General features: G+C 41.8%; 1 long non-coding RNA gene across 2 annotated transcripts in view; it reads left to right on the top strand.

The window, feature by feature from the left end:
• LOC137324173 (uncharacterized) overlaps nt 1–26,050 on the top strand; it is a 73,534-nt gene that overhangs the window by 34,698 nt on the left and 12,786 nt on the right. For both annotated transcript variants that reach the window (XR_010963535.1, XR_010963537.1), the window contains exon 3: nt 4,168–4,354. This is a non-coding gene — a long non-coding RNA (uncharacterized lncRNA). The remainder of the gene's footprint in view (nt 1–4,167; nt 4,355–26,050) is intronic.

Genomic DNA, 26,050 nt, shown 5'->3' with positions numbered 1-26,050 from the left:
GTACTTAATATTTTGTGTATTGGAAAATTAAAATGAATTTAACCTTACCTGTTCGGGTTTCCCATTGCTTCCGATTCACGTCAGGTGAAAGCAAACGGGAACAGCCAGATCCATGAGGTGAGAGCCTTTATTGTGCTGCTTGTGGGTCCAGAGGAGCAGGAGTGCTTCATCCAGTCCCAACAAGCTCACCTGGTTGACAGGAGCCCCGTGATCGGCCGCCTCCCCCACCACCCCGATGGCACCCCCCCCCCCACCCCCATGGGACCCCCACTTACCTCCGACTATTCACTCGACCTCCAGCGACCTCCGATCTCAAAGTCCAGGCCTATCCAATCTTCTCCCTGGCCCAATCAATCACTTCCCTGGCCCCCCGATATCCTCCCTGGCCCCCCTGATCTCCTCCTCAGCTCATCCAATCTCCTCCCCAGCCCCCCAATCTCCTCCCTGGCCTCCTGATATCCTCTCTGGCCCATGATCCGTCCCTTCGATCCTTGTCTGTGGCTGGCTGCCGGGCGTGAAACCCGCAAGTAAAATTTATTGGCCTCATTAAGGTCGCGATCTTCATATGCCTGACTTTGTCTCTACAGTGGCTAGTGTGATGCTGATAGTTGCAGCAAGCCCCGTGCTTCCCTTGGTCTTCCATATTTTGCTGATGCTCATCATTCAGTTTGATGATGAGAACTCTGTGCATGGCAATATTATGCGGCATAAAATTGTAGGTCTGCTCAGTGACATATTGTAAAGGTCCCACTGATGGCTCTCTTTAGCACCTTAAATGCCTGCTCAAAGAACTCCCGAACTGTAGCTGTTCACTGCAATGGTATGGAAGGTGTGCAGAAATGTCACAAACAATGGGTGTAACAGTGTAGCCCATCTCTGGGGAACTGTTTCCTGATATGTCCATTGTGTGTACCTCGAAGGTCCCTGTATCATAAATGCTTAGGGCAGTGGGGGACGTCATTTCCGCTCATAGTGCAGTGCAGATGGTTGACTGTCTCTGCCGGTCTTCGTGGACCAAGTGGCTCACCACAGTCACAGCTTTGCTGGTAAGCTCGAGTCTTCTTGACTATGACTCGGTAGCTGAATCTATAGTTGTAGATCTGTCATTGGGGGCAGTAACTGCAATGCCCCCTGCAGATAAATTTTAGTTTTATTTTTCCCCTGTAGATCCAATAGCATCTTTTACAACTTTAGCTATGTATTGGAGGGCAGATCCTGGGTTCAATAGGGAATTGTTTGCGTTCTCGTAGACAAAATGTTGTCATTAATGGTAGCGCTCCATGTGGAATCCAGTTACAAGTGGAGTCCCATAGAGATCGATGTTAGGATCATTACTGTTCACGATCTACATCAATGATCTGGATGAAGGCTTTGCTTGTACTGTCCGCAAGTTCAGGGATGACACAAAGATCTGTGCTCGTGTCAGAACATTTGGTCAGAGTGCTAAAGCTGCCATGCAGGAATCTCCCCCCATCTTTATTCGTATTACTTTGTTATCCTCCTACAGAGTGTGAAGAGTGCACAATGAAGAAGATAGATAGATTACCTAAAAAGATTACCAAAAAAGGAGAGAAGGATTAAGCAGGTAACTACAGGCCAATCAGTCTAATGTCAGTGGTGGGAAAACTACTAGAGACCATTGTCAAGGACAAAATTAACTCTCACCTAGAGAAGCATGGGTTAGTAAGGGACAGCCAGCTCGGATTTGTTAAAGGCAAATCGTGTCTGACTCACCTGATGGAGTTCTTTGATGAAGTGTCAGAGAGGGTTGATGAGAGTAGTGTAGTGGATGTTGTATATATGGACTTTCAAAAGGCATTTGATAAAGTGCCACATAACAGACTTTTTCAGAAAATAGAAGCACATAGGATTAAAGGGACAGTGGTAACTTGGGTACGTAATTGGCTATGGGATAGGAAGCAGAGTGTAGTGGTGGACGGATGTTTTTCTGACTGGAAAGAAGTATGCAGTGGAGTCCCCCAGGGATCGGTATTAGAATCATTGCTTTTCTTGTTATATATAAATGAGCTGGACTAGGGTATAGGGAGTAGAATTTTGAAGTTTGCAGATGATACAAAACTTGGCAACATAGTAAATAGTGAGGAGGATAGTAGCACTTCAGGAGGACAGAAACAGACTGGTGAAATGGGCAGATACATGGCAGATGCAATGTAATGCGGATAAGTGTACAGTGATGCACTTAGTGAGGAACAACATGGAGAGGCAGTATAGTCTAAATGGTACTATTTTGAGGGGGCGCAAGAGCAGAAGGAGCTGGGGGTGCATATTCACAAGTCTTTGAAGGTGGCAGGGCAAGTTGATAAAGCGGGTAAGAAAGTATGTGGGACACTCGGCTTTTTAAATAGGGGCATTGAATACAAAAACAAGGAAGTCATGCCAAACCTTTTTGAATCACTGGTTAGGCCTCAGCTGGAGTAATGTGTACAATTCTCGGCACCACACTTTAGGAAGGCTGTCAAGGCTTTGGAGAGGATACAGAGGAAGTTTACCAGGATGAAATCAGGGATGAGGGACTTCAGTTATGTGGGGAGATTGGAGAAGCTGGGATTGTTCTTCTTAGAGCATAGAAGGCTAAGGGGAGACCTAATAAAGGTATTCAAAATTATGAGGGGTTTTGATAGAGCAAATAGGGAGAAACTATTTCCTCTGGCAAGTAGGCCAGTAACCAAAGGTCATAGATTTAAAATAATTTGCAAAGAACTAGAGTGGAAATGAGGAGAAATATTTTCATGCAGAGGATTGTTAAGATCTGGAACGCACTATCTGAAAGGGTGGTGGAAGCAGATTCCACAGGAACTTTCATAATGCAATTGGACATATACTTGAAGATGACTAATTTATAGGCTTATGGGGAAAAAGATGGGTTGCGGGACTAAATTAGACAGCTCTTTCAAAGAGGCACGATTGGCTGAATGGCCTCCTTCTTTGCTGTAAGATTCTATGCTTCTATACTGGCGAGGGTAATCTTCATCCAACGATATTCATCTTCTACACAATATAAGCCCACTCCACTGCCCCAGGATTTCCTGAAGAGATGTGGTTTGGGGTGTTGGTGTTTTGTGGTTAGTTAGTTACAGTTTAGCTTTAGGCCAAAATTAATTTGGGAGAAAGGAATAAAAAGGTATCCTGATAGGGATAGATGAAGTAGGGAGGGAGGAGGCTGGTGTGAAACATAAATGCCGGCATAGACCAGTTGGGCTGAATGGCCTGATTCTGTGCTGTAGTTTTGATGTAACTCGATGTAAATCTGATATCTGATCTGGATGAGATGGAGGATTGAGCCCCCTATGAGGGCTAATGCTAAGCATGTGTATACCATGCTGGGCTCTGAATTAAATCTTTTGAATGGAAAAGAAATCTAGGTGTTACAATGCAATGTGTCTCTAAAGGTCCATAACCAATGTCAGGCAGCTATAGTGAAAGCAAATAGAGTATTAGGATGTACTCTAGTTACGCCCATCTAGAATAGTGTCCAGTTCTGATCCCTTTGCATGGTGGGAGGTATAGAAACCCTGGAAAAGGTTCAGAGGAAGGTCACTAGATTAATACTTAGTTCAAAGACCCTTAATTAGCATGAAAAGTGTAGACTTCGGGAACACTTGATTGAAGTATTTAAAATGATGATGGGACCAGACTGTGTACATGTGGACATATTTTTTAAATTAGATGATGTAGGGAGAACGAGGTGACGTGCACTTAAATTACATAAGCATAGAACTAAGATACATGTCAAGGGTGGTTGACCTATGAAATATGTTGTTGGCTCATGCAGTGCATATGTTTAAAAGGGAGCTGGACAAGTTCCTAGAGGGACTGATATTGCCGAGTACAAATGGTTGGGGGATTGTTAGGTGATGTAACTCATGGGCATTGCTATCTCGTGAAACTCAATTTTGATCACCTTCAGGTATCGGAGAGGAATTTCCCAGAATTGGCCTAGGGTTCCTTTATCTGATTTTTTCCCTCTCTTGGGAGATTACATGGCTGTTGGAGGGTGGGGAGCATTTGGGGCCATGTTACCTAGTTGCAATGCAGTGGAATGGGTCAGACTCGCTGAACCCATCTTTTTCATATGTTTGTATATCCTATGCCTCTACTTTATAGTAATCATCCCTTATCTTTGTACTCTTCTTTTAAATTGTCCAGCTCTGACTGGTCCTCCTGCCAGGTTGTCTATGTTGTAGAGTTCCAGAGGTGCTGCGATCCACCTATCGAGCTGATTTTCCCTGGTATCAAGACTGGAAGCAGCTATATTGGAGCAGTGATGTAAAAGCATCACCTGGTATGCCAGCTGCCACCTTTTCTGAATGTGCAGTCTACCCATCCAAACAAGGTATGCTGTATTCCATTATTACTGACTTATACAGATCTTCCTTGGCCAGAAAATAAAGCAAACCTGCTCAGATCTTTGCTGCTATGGAATCTCTCCTACAGTATAAACATGGTGGAATTCACAGCACCCTGAGTCAAGGCTGTTACAAAACACCTTTTATGTGAAGTGGCTCTGTAATACAGACACTTTAGATCTTCCCATCAGTACAAGTGGAAGATTTCATGTGACTTTTTTGGGGGGGTTGGGATGGAATGAGGTAAAAGGGGATCTGGTTTTATTAAGTAGTGTGAAATGTCATGCCATTCTGATAAGACACACTTACACCCACAGTATCCCATAGCACAGTAAAATCATACTGACGATAATAATTTCCAGCCCACTTAAAGCTCTTAAATCAGAAGCTGAGCTGATGATAAGGTTGATTAACTAGGTAGCTTAAGTTAAGCAAGGGAATAATAAATTCATTGTGAGGTTTCTGCTTTATGTAAACACAAAATTGTACATTCTTCAACAGGGCCACAAACAATCTTATATGTGCAATAGTCAATAGGTCCCATATGATCCTCGAGTGGTGCAGACGTTTGCCCTCTAATATATCCATCAGAACTTTGGGTTAGTTAGACCACCAGAAACTGCAATTTCCTTGCTGTTTCTTACTTTACATTTTTTGGTGGATTTTATGCTCATCAAGTGGTACTGGGGAATAGAAAAAATATTAATTGACTCTGATTAGCAATCTCACTAAAGGAAGCCGTAAACATAATTGATATAGCAATAAAAATGTCATCCTGATATGGGGAAGGGTGCTTTTCTGGGCATTTGGTTAAAGGTCGTTGCTGGGACAGAGTAGAAGGCATACTAAACTGTACACTACCCAAAAACTGAACCAGGAGTGGAGCTGGATTGAGATTAATATACTAAATGTAAAAGGAAACTAAAGTTTACAACTATCTGATGAATAATAAATGCTGTTCTTTTTTTTAGAACCAAGTAACTGTATAACTCACATTTTCCATCCTATTCTGTGTTGTGACAAAATTAAATCAAAGCTACATAACGACCCTGCCTTTTACCTCAACTAAGTTTTTGTGCATTAGTGATTTTAATTTGACATAGAGCAACTTGTATCCATTTGGAAAAATAAAACTGAACTTCGCTGGAGTACATTAAGACAAAGCAGGAGATGTCATGTATCATATGATTGATTGCTCTTGATCTTATCCATATATAAAAATAGAAATTCAAATTAAAACATTACCTTTGATTTCACCACAAAAATGATTGCAGAATATTTACTGGTCCATTGTACCGTGTAACCCATTGCACACATCTCCATAAAATAACATTTGAAGCAGTAGGTATAATTAAAGGAAATTTAGACACACTCCCCCCAGGAAAACATGTAATTCCTTTCTGGCAGTTTCATATTCAGCATATATTAATGGAACAAACGGTGGTTGATTTTTAAACAACTGAAACTGAGCATGGTCCAAGTGAGCGAAGAGTCAAAATTACTGAGTATTTCACTCATTTAACAAAACTTTTATAAATATTCAAAAATATTCTAATCTTAAATAACTACTGAAAGTAATTTAAATGAACCAGTGGTTTGATTTTTCAGTTAATTGTGCTAAGATTCACATTTTGTAATTTTTATTTCTTTGTAACTAGTGTATTGCTTTTAATCCACCATAAACTTCCAACCCCAGTTACAATATAATTCAATAAAAAATGAAACGGTCTGAAGAAAAAGGTATTTGGGCCAAAAAGCAATAAATGAATTTGCTTTGAGAAGAGTGTATAGAATATTTAAAGACATTTTCTCAAATATGTTCCATTGTTTGTTTGGTGGAACTTGTAGATAAGTAAAGTTGGACAATTTAATCTAATAGGAAAACAGAAGAAAAAGTCAAGGCCTGTTCAGTCCATTTGGCCCATCGAGTTTATCCCTCTGGTATTTCAACTCACCCAATCTATCATCCAACTGCATCTTGAACTCCTCTAACAACTTTGATTTCACTGCTTACCCCGGTAGATCATTCCATTTATTTAATCACTCTTTAAATAAAGGCATTTTTTGAAGATCTGTTTTAAATTTACTTTTCACTAATTTAAATGTATGTCTTACAGGCCTGACTGACTTTAAAAGTAATTTTCTGGATTCACTTATCTACGCCATTCAATACTTTATACACCCTTCTAACTATTTTATTTCTGGAAAAAAAAAGTGGTATAAGATAATAGGATTTCACTCGTAGAATACAAAACCTACCTAAATGAGAGTGGGGGAATGCTGAGATTTTCTCTTAACACTCGGATTTGCTAATTAGGATACAAAGAGACTCCGCAAATCGTAGACTGGGAATTTGCATATGGTGTCACCACCTTCAGCAGTGCTAGCAGGTAGTTAGCCGGCTTCTTTTTCACAGCATTTCAGAATGGATGAGTGCTGAGATTTTTCCCGAACTCTCGGATTTTCCAATTAGGATACAGCAGCACTCAGTGAATCACTGGATCGTTTTCCCCACCCTCTCCCCCCCTTCCACCCACCAAAGAAAAAACAACAATCTACAAGTGAGGAGCGGTGCTGGTCAGAAAGAGCTGGATTTGTTCAATGCCTGTTTAGGTTCTAGTGATATGGACAAAATGGGTGATAGAGGAGGGTAACCAAGAGCGACTACAAGGCACTGGGGAGCGAGTGGTTACACATGGGAGAAGCGGTAAAGGTAGTAAGAATAGGAGAGTGGCGATTGTAGGGGCTTCTATAGTCAGGGGGGTTGATAGCTTCTTTTGTAGAGGTGATCCAGATTCCCGATTGGTATGTTGCTTCCCAGGTGCTGAGGTTCGGGACATCACAGAACGAATACAAAAGGTTCTGGAATTGGACGGCGAGCAGCCAGAGTTCGTGGTTCACGTGGGAACCAATGACATAGACAGGAGTAAGTTCAAGGTTCTGCAAATGGTTTTCAAGAAGTTAAGTTCTAGATTAAAGAGCAGAACCTCCAGGGTAGTAATCTCTGGATTACTCCCAGTGCCATGTGCTGGACCAGACAGGGAGAGAAAGACCAAGATTGTAATTGCATGGATGGAATGAAGGTATAGAAGGGAGGGGTTCTGATTCCTGGGACACTGGGACACTTTTGGGCCGAGGGAAGGTTGTACAGACAAGATAGCCTGCACCTAAATCGGAGAGGCACCCATGTCCTTGCAGATAGGGTGAATAGGGCAGTGGGGAAAGGTTTAAGCTAGTTGTGGGGGGTGGTGGAGGAGAAATTCCACACGGTAGGTCAAAATGTGTGAGAAAAAGGCCAGCAGGGCAAATGGGCAGGGTGGGGACAGTTACTCAGATAACGGTTGTGTACACAAATACATAAAACATGAAACAAGTGCGTTAGAAGCAGAAATTCTGCTTTCAGGGTATCATGTAGTAGCTATTACAGAAACCTGGCTACAAGCTGGGCATGATTGCGAGCTAAATATTCCAGGCTATAAGATCTTTAGAAAGGACAGGGAATTTGGGAAAGGAGGGAGAGTAGCATTATTGGTAAATGACGCAATCACAGCAGTGGAAAGATAGGATTTCAGTCAGGGTGATCAGGCAGTGGAAACACTACAGGGCTGATGTTAACCCTATCTGCCTGCCGGAAACAAGGCTGCACATGCTCTGCCCATTGGTACTGGGCGTTGAGCAGCCTAACCAGTGGTCTTTAAAAGGACTCCTGCAGGTTGCTTTTTGTTGGTTCAGGAGGAACATGAATCTTCTGGCTCTACAAAAGCTTTGCGGCTCGCTGTCAGTCTGTCCGCGACCTACCCCACTCCCCCCTCCCCACCCTCACAATTGCCTGCCCCCCTTTCGCTCTTTACTTCTGCTCAGGTTCTCGGAGGAGCCACTGGATTTCCTGCCCCCCTCCCAACCCTTGACTGGTGAGCTGCATGTGGGTGTTGCTTCAGCGCTCGAAGCTGGCTGCGATTATGAAAATGAGACCCAACCATATATATTGACTCCCACCTGCCGGATGGAACTGGTCACCCAAGCATGTTTTCAGTTTCTTTGGGTAAAGGTAAATAGTTTGGGACATATTTCTATGTATCACAATGCCAGCTTTATAAAATCAACTTTTAAGTTAAGAAAATGGCAGAAACTGAACATAATGCTCCTTTCAACTTTCCACCATTACAGTTAGGTCCTCGTATTATTCTCATCTCTCTTCTCTGATTCCTCTCCAACACATCAATTTTCTTTTGATGGTAGGTTGCATACAATAAGATACTTAAATGTACTTTTACATGAGAGAAGTGTAGCCAATGCCAGATATGTGGTTCACTCTCCATTGGCTGCATTCCTAAATATAAACAACCTAATGCAGAGAACTTATGGCATCATATTCCCATGAAAATGTAGTTCCTGTAAGCTAACCATGGGAAGCCAGTGCTGCATGGCTGCACTCCGCTACAATTGGATCTCGTATTGCACAGCAGAGCCCATCAGGCCTATAGAGAGATATGCAAATGGAGAAGAGTGATAAACAGAAGCTGCTCTCCCCTAACTGGAATAAAGAAGTAAAAGCTCATGTTGAGTAGTGCAAAGTTTCAATGCGCCTTACAAGAGCAATACTGAAGCCACCTGTATTTCAGCATTCCGCATACTTGCATACAAGCGCCAAACATGAATAAAGCCTGCCATTGGTTGCTTGCTCATTAGGGGACAGGCCTAAAAACCTTTCAGCAATTTAAAGGGACATTGCTGCAGTATTTGGGGAGAAAGTAAAGTCTGAAATATGTCTTCCAGCAGTCACGGGCCCCTCTCATGGAAGAGGTTATTAATATTTTGCTCCAGGAAGTGCAGCAGAGTCTTCTGTCCCTCCATAATAATCAGCGGGTGGGCTGCAGGATGGTTGAGGGTGTTTGGCAGAAGGTGGTGGAGAAAGTTAATTATAGCAGCAGAGTGTAACTATCCTGGCTACAGTCTCAGAAGAAGTTTAATGACTTCACCAGGCATGCCAAAGTAGGAGAACCCACTGTAACCTTATTGCAATCCAGTGTATTAACTATGAAGGGGTGAACAATTCCCTTCCACTCATGCAGTTTATAGTACTTGGATAGTTTCCCATGATTGCTCATTTTTCCCAGGGTAAACTTCCCAGCATGTCCCTTTCCCAACAACATCTCCTTTAGTGACATCTTCAACTGTTGCACCCCTGACAACTCCTTCCTTGTACTGTACCTGCATGATGCATTTTGTGCGGTGACAACACATGTGGACAGCACTATGAAACATGGGTATTTGTGTCTTCCACTGGTTTTGCGGGAGAAGACTGCATGTAACAAGACAGAGACAAGATGCATGGAAGGAGGTTGTCCAATCCTGGCCCTACATTTGAGGAGATGGGCATGCAGATCCAGGGAAGAGAGACTGTAGAGGAAGGACATAATGGAGAAATAGGCAGAAGCAAAATTTTCCTTCATTTGTTCCCCATCGTATTGAGTCATTCACTCACTGCCACTGAAGCATGCAATAAAGAATATGGCCATGCTATTCATTTAGATGAATAAACGCTACATCTCATTAAGTTGTCATGAACACAACATTGTAACACTTGTTCCACTACTTTTTCTCTAGGTATGCCACATGAAGTGGAGGAACCATACATCTCACACCACATTACGCTTTCAATCTAACCCTGCAAAGTAGCAGCACAGATACATCCACCTCAGGGATTTAGATAGTAAGTTTGAGGAGAGTACACTGTGTGATACAATACGCACCCATGGGCAGGACCAGGTAGCAGTGGTGCAGGAGGAGGAATCTGTTGTCTGGAGGGTCAGTTCACATCCATTTTCAGCTGATAAAGACAAGGATCTGAACCCACCTTTAAAAAAGGAATTCTTTCTGAGTATGAAAGATTCCTGTAGTTATTAGTGCCAATAAGCTTTTAGCATATGGTTGCTAATGTAGTGGAGTCCACAATCTGCATGATATTTTCTAGACACTTGGACTGGCCAGAATGGTCCACAATGGTCTTTTTCAGTTCTGTACATTTATGTATGCTAACACACCCAAGGATAAAGATTCTGCAATCCACAATGGAGCACATTCAACCCCAGGGACATTTGCAGCAGAGCTCACTCACAGCGAAAGTCCCAAAGACTCTGTTATTATCAGTCCTGACTGTTGTTATACAGACCTTGATTTCCACTGTCTCCGTCTCATTGAATGGGCTTGGAGATCACAAGGAGACAGCCATTGATAGGAGCTTCAGTAATCTCAATGCTGTCATTACTTCGTGTCTCATGTGGTTGTGTTGCGACCGTGCCCAGCAGCAGGGGCAGGTGTGGAATTAGCATAGATGATGTCGTGGTTTCTTTGGATGACAACATATCTGCTACCCCAGTCCGATGACTGCACACCTGTCATAAAACATGTAGGGCCTGACTGTCCTCGTAGTTGCTCAAGAAGTGCAGCCTGCAACTGGGCTATCTCAGACCCCTGCTGACAGAGGTCAAGGGCTGCCTCAATCTCATCAGCCTCTCATGGTCACATAGCAGCCAACCACTTCACATCTTCTAGCCATTAGAGTAGCACATAGAAGAAGCAGTAAACTGGGTAGTAGAGTACATCAGATACACAAGGGGAAAACACCTGGCTAGCACCAATTAGACACGCAAATCACATTTTGGGAAATATAATTCAGTTCAATGGTGAGAGTGTTCTTGGTATGATATTAAATGCTGTTTCATCAGACAACAGAAATATGTTTGGATGTTTGGTAGGTGTTGACAAATATGTAGATGAGGGTACATTTGTTGACACTTTGTTGAGGATGTAGTGAGGATTGTTCCTGCAATAGGCTAATGGGTAATTATGAAAAGATCTCTTCAAACAGAATCCATTGAACAGCTCGTGAAATGACAAATATTTTTTTTATTCGTTCATGGGATGTGGGCGTCACTGGCAAGTCTAGCATTTATTGCCCATCCCTAATTGCCCTTGAAAAGATGGTGAGCCGCCTTCTTGAACGGCTGCGGTCTGTGTGGCGAAGGTTCTCCCACAGTGCTGTTAGGAAGGGAGTTCCAGGATTTTGACCCAGCGACGATGAAGGAACAGCGATATATTTCCAAGTCGGGATAGTGTGTGACTTGGAAGGGAACGTGCAGGTGGTATTGTTCCCATGTGCCTGCTGCCCTTGTCCTTCTAGGTGGTAGAGATTGCGGGTTTGGGAGGTGCTGTCAAAGAAGCCTTGGCGAGTTGCTGCAGTGCATCCTGTAGATGGTACACACTGCAGCCACGGTGCGCCGGTGGTGAAGGGAGTGAATGTTTAGGGTGGTGAATGGGGTGCCAATCAAGCAGGCTGCCTTGTCCTGGATGGTGTTGAGCTTCTTGAGTGTTTTTGGAGCTGCACTCATCCAGGCAAGTGGAGATTATTCTATCACACTCCTGACTTGTGCCTTGTAGATGGTGGAAAGGCTTTGGGGAGTCAGGAGTGTGATACCCAGCCTCTGACCTGCTCTTGTAGCCACAGTATTTATGTGGCTGGTCCAGTTAAGTTTCTGGTCAATGGTGACCCCCAGGATGTTGATGGTGGGGGATTTAGCGATGGTAATGCCGGATCATAACTGCCACCAAGAAAATGGGCATTCACCTGCATAAGTGGCAAAAATAAGGAAGAATTCCCATAGAGACACCCATTACTCCAAATGGGCACAGGGTTAACAAAGCTGCCCTATAAAGTCTGTTCATCCACAGAGTTGTCTATAATGCAGCAAAATAATAAAAACAAAACTGACAAAAAGTGCCAATAATCAATATTAAAATCACACCTGTATATTTCTGGCTGTCCCTTTAAGTCATTTTCTATTTAAAAGTGCCAACGCTGGATGCTTAATTTATACAGCACAATTAAGAACTAATGTACTTCAAGAGTACAGACCAGAAAATGGTTTGCACCTCTTAATGACATCACATCTTGTACATTTAAACATTTTAATAACATTCCCACTTATTTCTGGCAATAGCTGCTGGCAACTACTCAAAAGCAAACAGAACATGCATATTGTGTGCAGAATGGGCAGAGATCAGACATCACTCATTACCAACGCACTCACGGGTGCCTGGCTGGCCTTCAGGCCGGAAGAAGGAACATTGGGGAGGGAGGTTGGGGTCCGTTCTTAGGAGAGGGACGAGCCTGGTGAGGTAGTGGCCCATGTTTTATGAAGCCTCATTCCTTCAGATTTTAATTGTTGTTGGGCATTTAAAAAGAAAATTTATTTTTTTACTTTATCTTTCTGTCTCTTTTATCTCTGTCTTTTGCAAGGTGGGCAGAACATTAGAAGAAGAGATCGATAAAGGTATTAAAACATTTAAGATAGAAAAATGGGAGATAATTGACAAAACTAATCAAACTTAGGGAGGATAAGACCTCTCGTCGGGATGGATTGCATCTGCCAACATCAAAGGAAGTTAGGGAGGAGATAGCAGAGGCACTATTACATATATATAAAAAATCACTAGAAAAGGGAATAGTGCCAGAGGACTGGCGGACAGCTAATGTTATTCCTATATTTAAAAAGGGAGATCGAACAAGTCCAGGGAACTATAAACCAGTTAGCTTAACGTCGGTGGTAGGTAACATCATGGAATCTTTACTCAAAGATGTAATAGAAAGACATCTAGAGAATGAAAATATAATAAAGAATAGTCAGCACGGATTTCAGAAGGGAAAGCCATGCTTGACCAAACTTACTGAATTCTTTGAAGAAGTAACAGAAAGAATAGACAAGGGTAATGTAGTAGATGTAATATATTTGGATTTTCTAAAGGCCTTCGACAAGTTTTCGCATTATAGACTCATGGCTAAGGTCAGAACATGTGGAATTAGGGGACAGGTAGCAGAATGGCTACAAAACAGCGAGTAGGGGTTAAGGGTAGCTACTCAGACTGGCAAAAGGTGGGGAGTGGTGCTCCATAGGGATCAGTGCTGGGACCACTGTTATTCACAATTTACATTAACGATTTAGATTTGGGAATCGGAAGTACAATTTCAAAATTTTCGGGTGACATCAAATTGGGGGTGTAGTTAATACAAAGGAAGAATGTGTTAAAATGCAGAGGACATTAATAAACTTGCAGAATGGGCGTGTAATTGGCAAATGAATTTCAATATAGATAAGTGTGAGGTGGTGCATTTTGGTAGGAAGAATAAAGAAGCTACATACTGCTTTAATAATGAGTCTAAACGGGATGGAGGAGCAAAAGGATCTAGGGGTACAGATACACAAATCACTAAAAGTTGCGACACAGGTTAATAAGATCATAAAAAAAACAAATCGAGCACCAAGGTTCATTTCTAGAAGGATAGAATTGAAAAGCAAAGAAGTTATGTTAAACTTGTTTAGAACCTTGATTAATGGAATAATGTGCATCGTTCTGGTCTCCATATTATAGAAAGGATATAGAGGCATTGGAGAGGGTGCAAAAAAGATTCACAAGAATGATACCAGAACTGAGGGGATATCCTTATCAGGAATGGCTGAACAGGCTGGGGCTCTTTTCTCTAGAAAAGAGAAGGCTGAGGGGTGAGCTGATAGAGGTCTTTAAGATCATGATAGGGTTTGATAGGGTAAACGTAAAGAAAATGTTTCCACTTGTGGGGAAGTCCAAAACTAGAGGTTATAAATATAAAATAGTCGCTAATAAATCCAATAGGGAATTTAGGAGAAACTTAGAGGTAGATGCTGAAAGGCTGTTTCCCCTGACTGGAGAGTCTAGAACTAGGAGTCATTGTCTCAAGATAAGCAGTTGGCCATTTATGACTGAGATGAGGAAAAATTTCTTCATTCAGAGGGTTGTGAATCTTTGGAATTCTCTGCCCCACTGGGCTGCGGATGCTCAGTCATTGAGTATATTCAAGACTGAGATCGATAGATTTTTGGACACTAAGGAATGAAGGCATAAGGGGATAGGGTGGGAAAGTGGAGTTGAGGTCGAAGATCAGCCATGATCTTATTGAATGGCCGAGCAGGCTTGAGAGGTTGTATGGCTTACTCCTTCTCTTATTTCCTATGTCCTTATGTTCTTTACCCAAAGAGTGGTAAGAATGTGGAATGTGCTACCACAAGGAGTAGTTGAGGCAAATAGCATAGATGCATTTAAGGGGAAGCTAGAAAAGCACATGAGGGAGAAAGGAATAGAAGGGTATCCTGACAGGATTAGATGAAATAGGGAGGGAGGAGGCTCGTGTGGAGCATAAACGCCAGTATAGACCAGTTTGACCAAATAGCCTGTTTCTGGTGCTGTAGTTTCAATGTATCTCGATGTTATTTAATATTTCTCACCCTCTCTTTATCTCACTTTCTGTAACTGATTTTACATTGAATTCACTATTCTAATTTACACTTCCTGGTTCTGTGTTTGCGCTGCTTATTAACATGCTTCAATCTGATTGGTTAAGGGGATATCCAGCAGTGTGCCCCATTCACAAAGGTCCCTGATGCCCTGTAGAGGGAACCGCATTGGATTGCGGACTCAATGAGAGGAACTTGCCGTGCAAAAGCCCATGAAAAGTCTATGGGCAAGTCCAAGCCTAACGAGCGGCGGGCACTGTTTGTTCGCCACTCACAGCAAAATCTGGCCCACTTTATTTCCATATGGGCTAAAAACGATCAAAATATAAATATGGATGTATACACACAAGTGATAAGCATCAGCACTGTAAAATGTAAAAGGTACTGATTGTAGGTCATTAAATCAGAGGTGATTATGTATATGTCTGACCTAATGTGGCCCTATGGTGCTGAAACATTCATCAATTCATTAACCAGTCAATCAATAAAGACTCTTAAGATGCAATGTCGTGACCCAAGGTGTAAAGATGGCAACAGGTTGAGCCGTTAGTTTGTTAGTGGAAAAGGTCAATGTTATAATTGATAAAAGCTGTATGGAATATTACAGAAAGACTTAATCATGTTTACATAGGGACAGTGTGCCTCCATAATTTTGAAGAGTTTTGACAGAAACCTTACCCTGCTTAATCCTGCATTTTATTTCTTTTCAAATATCTGTAAAATTACATTAAACTATGAAATTATATCAGGCGACTAGCCAACATTTGAAATCTTCTTGTTACATGCTGGAAAGCAGAGAGAAAAAAAAAGTTAAAAAAAGACACAAATCATCAGCAAGTCTTTGAACAATTTTTTAATGAGCTGTAATAAATTCTAACTCAGTAATCAGTTGGGAAACATAAACACTTCATTCCTAACATTTTGTTCTCATAGGGTAATAATTAGACTCTTCCAGGCGTCAGAGATTTTGGGAAAAGGCTTGCTTGCTTTCTTTGGAGTTTAACCTAGGAAACTCAAGTACATGATGGTGTCTCGGAAGGGTGGCTGATATTCGTGTGTGCATAGCAAAAATGAATTTACACGGAGTGAATTAGCTGATACATTTTCAAGGTTAATGTATGTTTACAGTAATTAACCCTTAGCTTCCCAATGGGTCCAGGGATATCCCTGTCTCCCCCTGTATGACCAAATTTGCAAATGTATAACTTACACACTATGGTGCTGAAATAATGCTAATATTACAGTAATAGAGCTATTCAAACATTAGTAATAACTTTATTACGGCAATCTTAACCATAAACTACCAAAATAAACACTAAAAGCATAATTTTAAATAAAAAAAACATTTTAATTCAATTTGCCTTTCACGTCCATTTTAGCTCTCTTTTACCCAAGCTCTTTCTGTTCCCTCTCTGTTTCTTTATTAACTTTAACTTCACTTGTATTATCTTTCTAACTGATATAGTCTTCACCCTCTACTCCAACCTTTCTTTTCTTTTTTAAGTTTAAAATAATGTACTTATATTTTTCTTCTGCCTCCCTGCTTCCTCCATCTATTTCAGAAGTGGGAATGACTTTGAAAAAAAAACCTGCTATTAGATTGGCCCCAAATTTGTTCAGCTAATTTAATGGCAAAAATTATATGGAATTACATACAATCTACAGGACAGAAACAGGCCATTTGACCCAACTGGTCTATGCCAGTGCTTATACCCCATATGGGCCTCCTCCCACTCTGATGTCTTCTTCCCACCCATGTCCCTCTATTCTCTTTCCCTCATGACTGCATCAAGCCTCTCCTTAAATGTGTTATTGCCATCTGCTTCAACCACTCCATTTGGCAGCAAGTTCCACATTCTCACCACGCTCTGTGTAAAGAAATTGGCATAAATGTTAGCATAAAAGCAGCCTCCAAGAAGCTTGCTTTTTCTCTTTTAGACCAAATACTTATTTTCCTCTCAACATCTCATAATGGTCTATAAATTCCAAATCTTCAGGAAATGGTTCTCCAACATAAATGCAGCATTAGTCACATAACACTTAATTGTCTAGGCCTCTGATTTTCTCCTATTATTCCTTATACTTGCTTATTTAAACATACTGATAGGCATAAATTGTATATTTGCAGAAAGCATTTGCTCTCAGATTGATTTCCACCCACAGATACCAATGAAATTTTATACCCATCTAAAAAAAGGAGCACAGCAGAATGTGTCTTCTCATGAATTTAAATGTCAGAATGCGATAATTATATCAGTTGAAAACCAAAATGCTTTGTTATTTCAGTACTTTGTGCTATTTTCCTTGTGTTCTTTAGAAGTAGCTGACTGAATAGAGGAAAATGAATATTTGTACTAATGGACTGAGACCCTCTAGTCAGTTAATTACATAACCCACTTAATTGTATAAAATATATAGTCCCAACATTGTACAATTAAAGTAAAAGCTCTATACCAGAAATAAAACTTCAACTCTGGGCCCCTCATGAACTCTGATACAATTTTTTTTTAAATTATTAATTGGATCATTTTACCTGAGGCCATTCTCATCAAAGTAATGAAAATAATGTAACTGAGGACAGGTTCTCCATAGAAAATATTAATTCTTAGTGAAATTCAAAGGTATTATATCAGTTAAGGATGAGTGTTCAGATTAATCTGAATTTCAAATTCATATTTAATTATTGAAAGCCGAAAATTTAGATCCTCTAAATCTGAACCTACAGCCTGTGATATCATAGAATCATAGAATGATACAGCACAGAAGGAGGCCATTTGGCTCATCATGCCTATGCCGGCTCTTTGGAAGAACTATTCAATTAGTCCCACACCTCAGCTCTTCCCCATAGCCCTGCAAATTTTTCCCTTTCAAGTATTTATTCAATTCCTTTTTGAAAACTATTGAATCTGCTTCCACCACCCTTTCAGGCAGTGCATTCCAGATCATAACAACTAGCTGCATAATTTTTTTTCCTCATGTCACCTCTGGTTCTTTTACCAATCACCTTAAATCCTCTGTCCTCTGGTTACTGACCCTTTTGCCACTGGAAACAGTTTCTCCTTATTTACTCTATCAAAACCCTTCATGATTTTGAATACCTGGGTCAAAATCAATAGAAAATATGTAATAGCAAAATGGCAATAATTCTTCTCCTGCCCCTAAGCAAACACAAAGTTATTATATAACATAATAAAATGGTTTTGTTATTAAGTCTGGGGTAAATAGCGAGGAGGATAGCCTCAGTCTGCAGGACGATATAGATGGGTTGGTCAGATGGGCGGAACAGTGGCAAATGGAATTTAACCCAGAAAAGTGGGAGGTGATGCACTTTGGAGGGACTAACAAGGCAAGGGAATACACAATGAATGGGAGGACCCTAGGCAAGACAGAGGGTCAGAGGGATCTTGGTGTGCAAGTTCACAGATCCCTGAAGGCGGCGGAACAGGTAGATAAGGTGGTAAAGAAGGCATATGGGATACTTGCCTTTATTAGCCGAGGCATAGAATATAAGAGCAAGGAGGTTATGATGGAGCTGTATAAAACACTGGTTAGGCCACAGCTGGAGTACTGTGTGCAGTTCTGGTCGCCACACTACAGGAAGGATGTGATCGCTTTGGAGAGGGTGCAGAGGAGATTCACCAGGATGTTACCAGGGCTGGAGCGCTTCAGCTATGAAGAGAGACTGGGAAGATTGGGTTTGTTTTCCTTGGAGCAGAGGAGGCTGAGGGGGGACATGATTGAGGTGTACAAAATTATGAGGGGCACAGATAGGATGGATACTAAGGAGCTTTTTCCCTTCGTTGAGGGTTCTATAACAAGGGGACATAGATTCAAGGTAAAAGGCGGGAGGTTTAGAGGGGATTTTAGAAAGAACTTTTTCACCCAGAGGGTGGTTGGAGTCTGGAACTCACTGTCTGAAAGGGTTGTGGAGGCAGGAACCCTCACAACATTCAAGAAGCATTTGGATGAGCACTTGAAATGCCATAGCATACAAGGCTACGGACCAAATGCTGGAATATGGGATTAGAGTAGACAGGGCTGATGGCCGGCGCGGACACGATGGGCCGAAGGGCCTCTATCCGTGCTGTATAACTCTATGACTCTCTATGACTCTATGACTCTAAAACTACCATTCATTTGTGACTCATTCCAAACTTTTTAGCATAAGTGAAGTTACATGATTCTACCGAAAAAGCTTGGGTAGAGATTAACGATCATCTCCATCCTGAGATTTCCTGCTTCTGACAGACACTCCTCCTGGGTTGCATATCACCCACCTAACTAGATTGCCAGAGAATTGATAGATAAATATCTACAGCATGTTTACACAATCACATCCCACTGGACTGCCAGGGATTGGAGAATCACAAACCAATAAGTCCCCATATTACCCTCCCAATTAGGCGTAGAGATTATATGGGCCCATGCACACAGTGAGGCTGTATGCTCCTTCCCAACTATTTTACCAGGGATATGGTCCTCTGGAGGCCAGTATATATTTTTCTCTAGTAAATAAGGAGTAAATCTTCTCTTACACAGGAGTGAATTCTTGTTTTTAATGCTTGAATTCCCAATATTTGCTCTTGGTACACGAAGCTCTGTCTGTCACTGTGCCTGAGTTCCTTCAACTTGCATCTTGAGACTACTTTTCTGCTTGCACAGTAAGATAGCACAACATTCAAGGGAATAGGTCCTATCTGCAGAAAGGCTCAGAAATCAATGGTCCTTGACTCCTTTGGAGGAGGCCACCCTTGATGTCCCAGAACATCACAGCATGGAACAAACAGGGAAAGGTGAAGCAGCAGGTCTCCCCCAAGTTCTGGGCTAGTATCATCCTGTTATCATGTCTTGTCCCCTTTACACTCACTCTAACATGGGCAAGCACACAACCATACAAACATTACATACAGGGGCAGAACTTGCTCCCGAAATAATGGAGGAGCTCAACATCGCTTTCTGTTTTTTATGACGAATCAAAGCAGCAAGTTGCCGCATTTACACATGCGCAGTAAAATGCAGACGTCGTGAACTTGCTCCAATTGGCTTGCTGGCAATTTGACAACTACGAATTAAAGGGCCATCGCACGCCACAATCATAGAAATCACTAAAAATTGCAAACTTGCTCATCTGCCCAGCTGGAATATAACTAATTACGCCACCAAAGATACGCTTGAAAATACCAGGTCTAAACTAATTTTTAAAGCACGGTAACTCTTCATGACTGTCAAACAACTAAAAATTAAATTAAAAAAATGTGAAGTCTCATATTATTCCTTATTTTAATAGTTTTTGGTTATTTAAATAAAAATTTAAAATTTGAAAATGAATTTTTGTTTTACTTTTCCCTTCTGTCTCTTTAATTTAATTCAATTATTTCTTTGGCCTTTTTTTTAAAAAGTAAAAATTTTGTTTACAATGACTTCCAGAATACTAACTTTAAATGAATGAAGCCTATGAGCCTGCTTGTGGGCGTGACTCCTCTTTCTGACAGATTTTGTGGGCATATCTTCTATTCTCACAGACTGTTCCATGCGAATCAACTTACGCTGTTCAGAGGCTGAGTTGATTGCGCACAATTCTTTAAAAGTTCAAAATCACGCAAGTCGACGCCACAGAGCCCGCAGTAAGTACATTCGTAAATTTATTTTGCAGGAGTGATCTCTGCCACATTGCTCTGTGCAAGTTCTGCCCCAATGTATCTTACAATGCAAACTCTGTTGAGGAGCTGCCAGTATAACACTTGTCCTTTTACTATCATTGAAGGCATGGAAGTGCAGCCTGCCAGCACTGCCAGTGGCCTAGAGCAAGGCAGAAGCATTATACCGATCCGTGCTATTCTCACTGAAGTTTGTAAGCATCTACACAGACCCTGGTGGATGCAGTTAGTGAACTTAAGGAAATAGAATCGGTTGAAGAGCAGTGCACGGGTGAGAGGGAGCAAGTGGAAGTTATAGAGAAGGAGCAAGAACCTGCTAGTCAGATGACCATATGATGCTCTGCACTCTTGGGAACTCTGGCACCCAGGAAATGTCCTGTGTCCTGTCAACCTGTGCCTACTTCACACAGGGAAAGTGATGAATGTGTTATCCCTTACAAACATGGCGTCTGTCTCTTGATGCATCTGTGGGCAGCTAATTGGCTAACTTGGCAAATGTTGCCAGTGATGGATTGGAAGGATCAATGGCATAAAGATATAATGCAGCAGTGTCCTCAAAACCCAGGAGAAGAACTGTCCCTGTGGTAGAGTTTGTCTGTAAATCAGCCTCCAGAAGATTGCATAGTTATGTGAAGACAGGCCTACACTGAAATAGCCCAGGAAAGACTGTCTGGGTCCACAATTGTGGGATCTGGGCTAATAACAGGCATGCACAATATGCCTGAGGTATAGCTTCACCTGCCTTTCTTGTCCCCTCTTGAAGTGCCTTCCTTCTTCAAGTCATGGAGCACCATAAGAATCTCTAAAGGAATTCCCATTCTGAACACTTTGCTGCAAGTGAAATTACAGCTGTAAGCAAAACTGCGGTTGTAAGAAAAGAAATTGTTATTAAAAATTAAAACAGTCATGACCCTGTCTTTTTTTTTATTCGTTCATGGGATGTGGGCATTGCTGGCAAGACCAGCATTTATTGCTCATCCCTAATTGCCCTTGAGAAGGTGGTGGTGAGCCACCTTGTTGAACCACTGCAGTCCGTGTGGTGAAGGTTCTCCCACAGTGCTGTTAGGAAGGGAATTCCAGGATTTTGACCCAGTGACGATGAAGGAACGGCGATACATTTCCAAGTCGGGATGGTGTGTGACTTGGAGGGGAATGTGTAGGTGGTGTTGTTCCCATGTGCCTGCTGCCCTTGTCCTTCTAGGTGGTAGAGGTCGCGGGTTTGGGAGGTGCTGTCGAAGAAGCCTTGGCAAGTTGCTGCAGTGCATCCTGTGGATGGTACACACTGCAGCCACAGTGCGCGGTGGTGAAGGGAGTGAATGTTTAGGGTGGTGGATGGGGTGCCAATCAAACGGGCTGCTTTGTCCTGGATGGTGTCGAGCTTCTTGAGTGTTGTTGGAGCTGCACTCATCCAGGCATGTTATGTCTTATGTTGTTGAGGTGCACAATGGGGGAGGAGGTGTTGTAAAACACATGGGGAGGTCATTTTCAATTTTCCCGCCTGGGCAGTAACCTGGAAGAGCAGTTTTCCGTCCGTTGCAGAACCCGCCCGATTTTATTTCCATTGAAATCAAGGCGGTGAAGTTGAAAATTACACCCATGAAATTTGTGGGGCCAATTTGCATAGAAATCAGGGTAAAATAATGCTCATAATGCATAGCGTCTGAAAACTTTAAAACTTCTTCACCACAAAACGTGGCACACCTGCCCACCCAGTTTTACAAGCTGTGCTCTCAACCTGCCTAGCCCTATGCCATATGAGTGGTAAAGTTCTAAAGTTGCACCTATTGAACAGTTATTGCCAAGTATTCTTAGGGGGATGTTTTAAAGTAATTAATTAAAATGCTGGCAGGATTAGTGAGGCATGGAAATGAATGTCAGCCCAGCTGAAGTGGAGATACATTTGCGAAATATCTGACCTCTAACCTCAGCCATTTGGCCATAGAGTAACAATTTGCTGACAAGTTTATCACATGATGTGTGAGATCATAGTGCCAATTTTATTCCTCTGTGAGTCAGTGCGAAGTATTTGGACAACCAAAACGAGAACATGCTTGGTCAAAGGTTATTGGGACTATGGATGCATAGGAATAGCATGAGGGGATAGTTTTTTATATTCACCATTCTGTTCATTTCAATGGAATGAAAATCAGGCAAGTTCTATAAAGGGCAGGCAAACTGCCCCACCAGATTACCACCCTGGCAGTGAAAACAAAAATCTATCCTTAGTCTGTTTTAAAGAACAAACGTACCACATGTACCTAAAACAAATCAAGAAATACTAAAGTAGTGATGACTACAAATAACACTGTGGCACATGTGCAGTTACAACACAAATGCACAACACATTTCAATGAGCTTGAAGCAAGTTTTCTTAGAGCTATGTCAAGTTTTATAGACTGGCCTGAGTAGAGTTACTATGCTGCTAATAAAGCTCATGTGTGAATTGTTGTACAGTGGTTTGGAACATTGCTGTTTCACAACTGCAGAAGAAAAATGTCCACCAATTTGAACTGATAGTGGACTATCCATTGGATGTCTTGGTGTGGGAATGTTTGTGAAATGGTGTCTCTATCTTACAAATATAATATTCACATGCCTCTCGTACATAGAGAGATATCCCAGAGCATTTTACAGAGTGGTGGACAAAGAATGGATACAGAGGAAAAAAGGGAAAAGAAAGGAGGGGAGAGCTAAAGCACAGTCAGAGAGAAGGGGGCTAAATTTCTGTGGAGGTTCTGTTAGTGCCCTGGGGCGGTGCCTGGAGCAGGGACTCCCTAAGCTGGGACTCACTACTCCTACACTACAGTCAAATCCAGGCATTTGTGTGGTGGTTGGTACGCCATGTGACTGGAGAAGTATTAACCTCCACAAGGCCGTATGTGGACCTCACCAGTGGGCTTCAGACCAGGCAATTGGCCTTTACCCTCAAAAAGTACCAATTTTGTGGATCAGCTCCTTTTCTTTGGGGGCAATTGGGACAATGCCGGGACTGGGGAGGGCTAGGGCAACTAGCCCTAGTTGTGTGTGAAAACTGAATTTTTTGCAGGCATCGGGCAGGAAAATGTGAGAGATACACCCATCTGTCCTTTGCTAATGAGGTGCCCTCACACTGACCCCGCATACTCTGGCGATGTCAGTGCTGGAGAGCACCATCTGGAATGATCCCAGCATAACCGCTGGCATTGCAACTGGAGCAATTTTGGGACCAAAGTCTTTAGGAGGCTTTTGACGATAGGGATGGAGGTGACAAGGCACAGGTGTTGAGGGAGGGAGCCCTCGAGAAGGAAAGCGTGCGGAGGCTAAAGGAGCATTCACTGATGTGGAGCAGAGGGAGCAAGAAATAAGGAGTATGACACAAATTATCTAATAATTGTGTAAGAATTTTTCAGGTGGTCTTGTTACCAGTCCACTGATGTGCATTTAACCACTTGATGTTGCACTCTTGCTGTTGGATTGGAGCCAAACAAGACACAACACCCATTCCAGAAGTGCAGTTGAAAAACTCCATGAATGAATCATAGAATGTTACTGCACAGAAACATGCATGGAGTTTCATCAAAACTACAGCACAGAAACAGGCCATTCGGCCAAACTGGTCTATGCCTCCTCCCTCACGACTTCATCTAACTCTATCAGGACACCCTTCTATTCCTTTCTCCCTCATGCTTATCTAGCTTCCCCTTAAATGCATCTATGTTATTTGCCTCAACTATTCCTTGTGGTAACGTGTTCCACATTCTTACCACTCTTTGGATAAAGAAGTTTCTCCTGAATTCCCTATGGAATTATTAGTGACTATCTTATATTTACGACCTCTAGTTTTGGACTCCCCCACAAGTGGAAACATTTTCTCCATATCTACTCTATCAAACACTTTCATTATCTTAAAGAACTTTATCAGGTCACCCCTCAGCTTTCTCTTTTCTAGAAAAAAGAGCCCCAGCCTGTTCAGCCTTTCCTGATAAGTATATCCTCTCAGTTCTGGTATCATCCTTGTGAATCTTTTTTGCACCCTCTCCGATGCCTCTATATCCTTTCTATAGTATGGAGACCAGAACTGTACACAATACTCCAAGTGTGGTCTAACCAAGGTTCTATACAAGTTTAACATAACTTCTTTGCTTTTCAATTCTATCCTTCTAGAAATGAACCCTTGTGCTCGATTTGTTTTTTTTATGGCCTTACTAACCTGCGTCGCTACTTTTAGTGATTTGTGTATCTGTACCCCGAGATCCTTTTGCTCCTCTATCCCATTTAGACTCTTATTATCCAAGCAGAACGTGGCCTCCTTATTCTTCCTACCAAAATGCACCACCACACACTTATCTAAATTGAAATTCATTTGCCAATTACTCACCCATTCTGCAAGTTTATTAATGTCCTTTAACAGCCAGCTTGCTATCTATTCTGCTAAGTGTCCCCTGACTCCACATGCTCTGACCTTAGCCTTGAGTCTACAATGCGGTACCTTATCACCTCCATGCTCAGCTTTATGTTAATTATTTGCATTGATAATTTGGACATAGTACAATGTAGAAAACAAATATAGTAATAAAACTGGAACATTGACTATAGTAAAGATGTATAAATTGAAACAGAATATAAATAATGTAACCAATTAATGTCTAATAATCATTTAGTTATTGTCGATTAGCTATACAATGTGTAAGCAACAATGGGAAGACAAAAGTAATATGGAATGGACAAAGAAGTGTAACCTCTGTTGCTCTTTGAGATTGGGTGTTTGATAGTTGCTACTAAATGATAGCTGATGACAGAGCATTAGTGGCAGGGGCAACTGCTACTGTAGCTATTAAGATAAAGTTAACAATAATAAGACTGATGCAAAGGAAAATCCTCATATCTATTTATAAGCCTGCTCTTCCGGGGTTTTAACTAAGCACTTTAAATATTAGCCTGGATTGAGGAAGAGCAACTTCGGTGCGTCACTCTCTGATATTTACATGTACAAACCGTCTCTGTGTACATCAGCTCCCGCATCAGAATCCCAGGGCAACCATGCGTGCGTGAGTGGCTGTGTTATTTTGGCCTCTGTTCTTGCGTGAAGTGATGAAGTCAGTAACGGCTGAGAAATCTGTGAATTCCAGGGGTTAACACTATGGCATCAGACCAATGATGTACTGAATCTAACACAGCTCATTCAATGGCCATTTTCAGCAGTTCTGAGAACCAGTGGGAGATGAAGAGAACCAGTGGAAGATGGAGAGAACCAGCAAAAACTAAGTCAATGCTGACACCACACTTAAAAAAAGCTTGTATGTTTGTCTTCAGTCCCGCCACTGGCTAAACAGGACTCACACATCAGAAACTGTTGTAAACAATTTTACAACACCAAGTTATAGTCCAACAATTTTATTTTTAATCCCACAAGCTTTCGGGGGCTTTCCCCTTCCTCAGGCGGTACATTTTCCACACCGCCTGAGGAAGGGGAAAGCCCCCGAAAGCTTGTGGGATTAAAAATAAAATTGTTGGACTATAACTTGGTGTTGTAAAATTGTTTACAATTGTCAACCCCAGTCCATCACCGGCATCTCCACATCATCAGAAACTGTGGCAGTAACATAACACAAAAGCACACGTACACAGTGAAACGATCATTGTGAAAACTAACTATAGCATATTTCAGTATTCTGTCTGACCATGTTTATTTGAGGGATCTAACATCCTGCCAAGTCCA

This window comes from Heptranchias perlo, chromosome 8 (genome assembly GCF_035084215.1).
Source record: "Heptranchias perlo isolate sHepPer1 chromosome 8, sHepPer1.hap1, whole genome shotgun sequence".
Classification (NCBI taxonomy): Eukaryota; Metazoa; Chordata; class Chondrichthyes; order Hexanchiformes; family Hexanchidae; genus Heptranchias; species Heptranchias perlo.
Note: the sequence above shows the minus strand (reverse complement) of the source record. Positions and strands in the feature narration are given on the sequence as shown.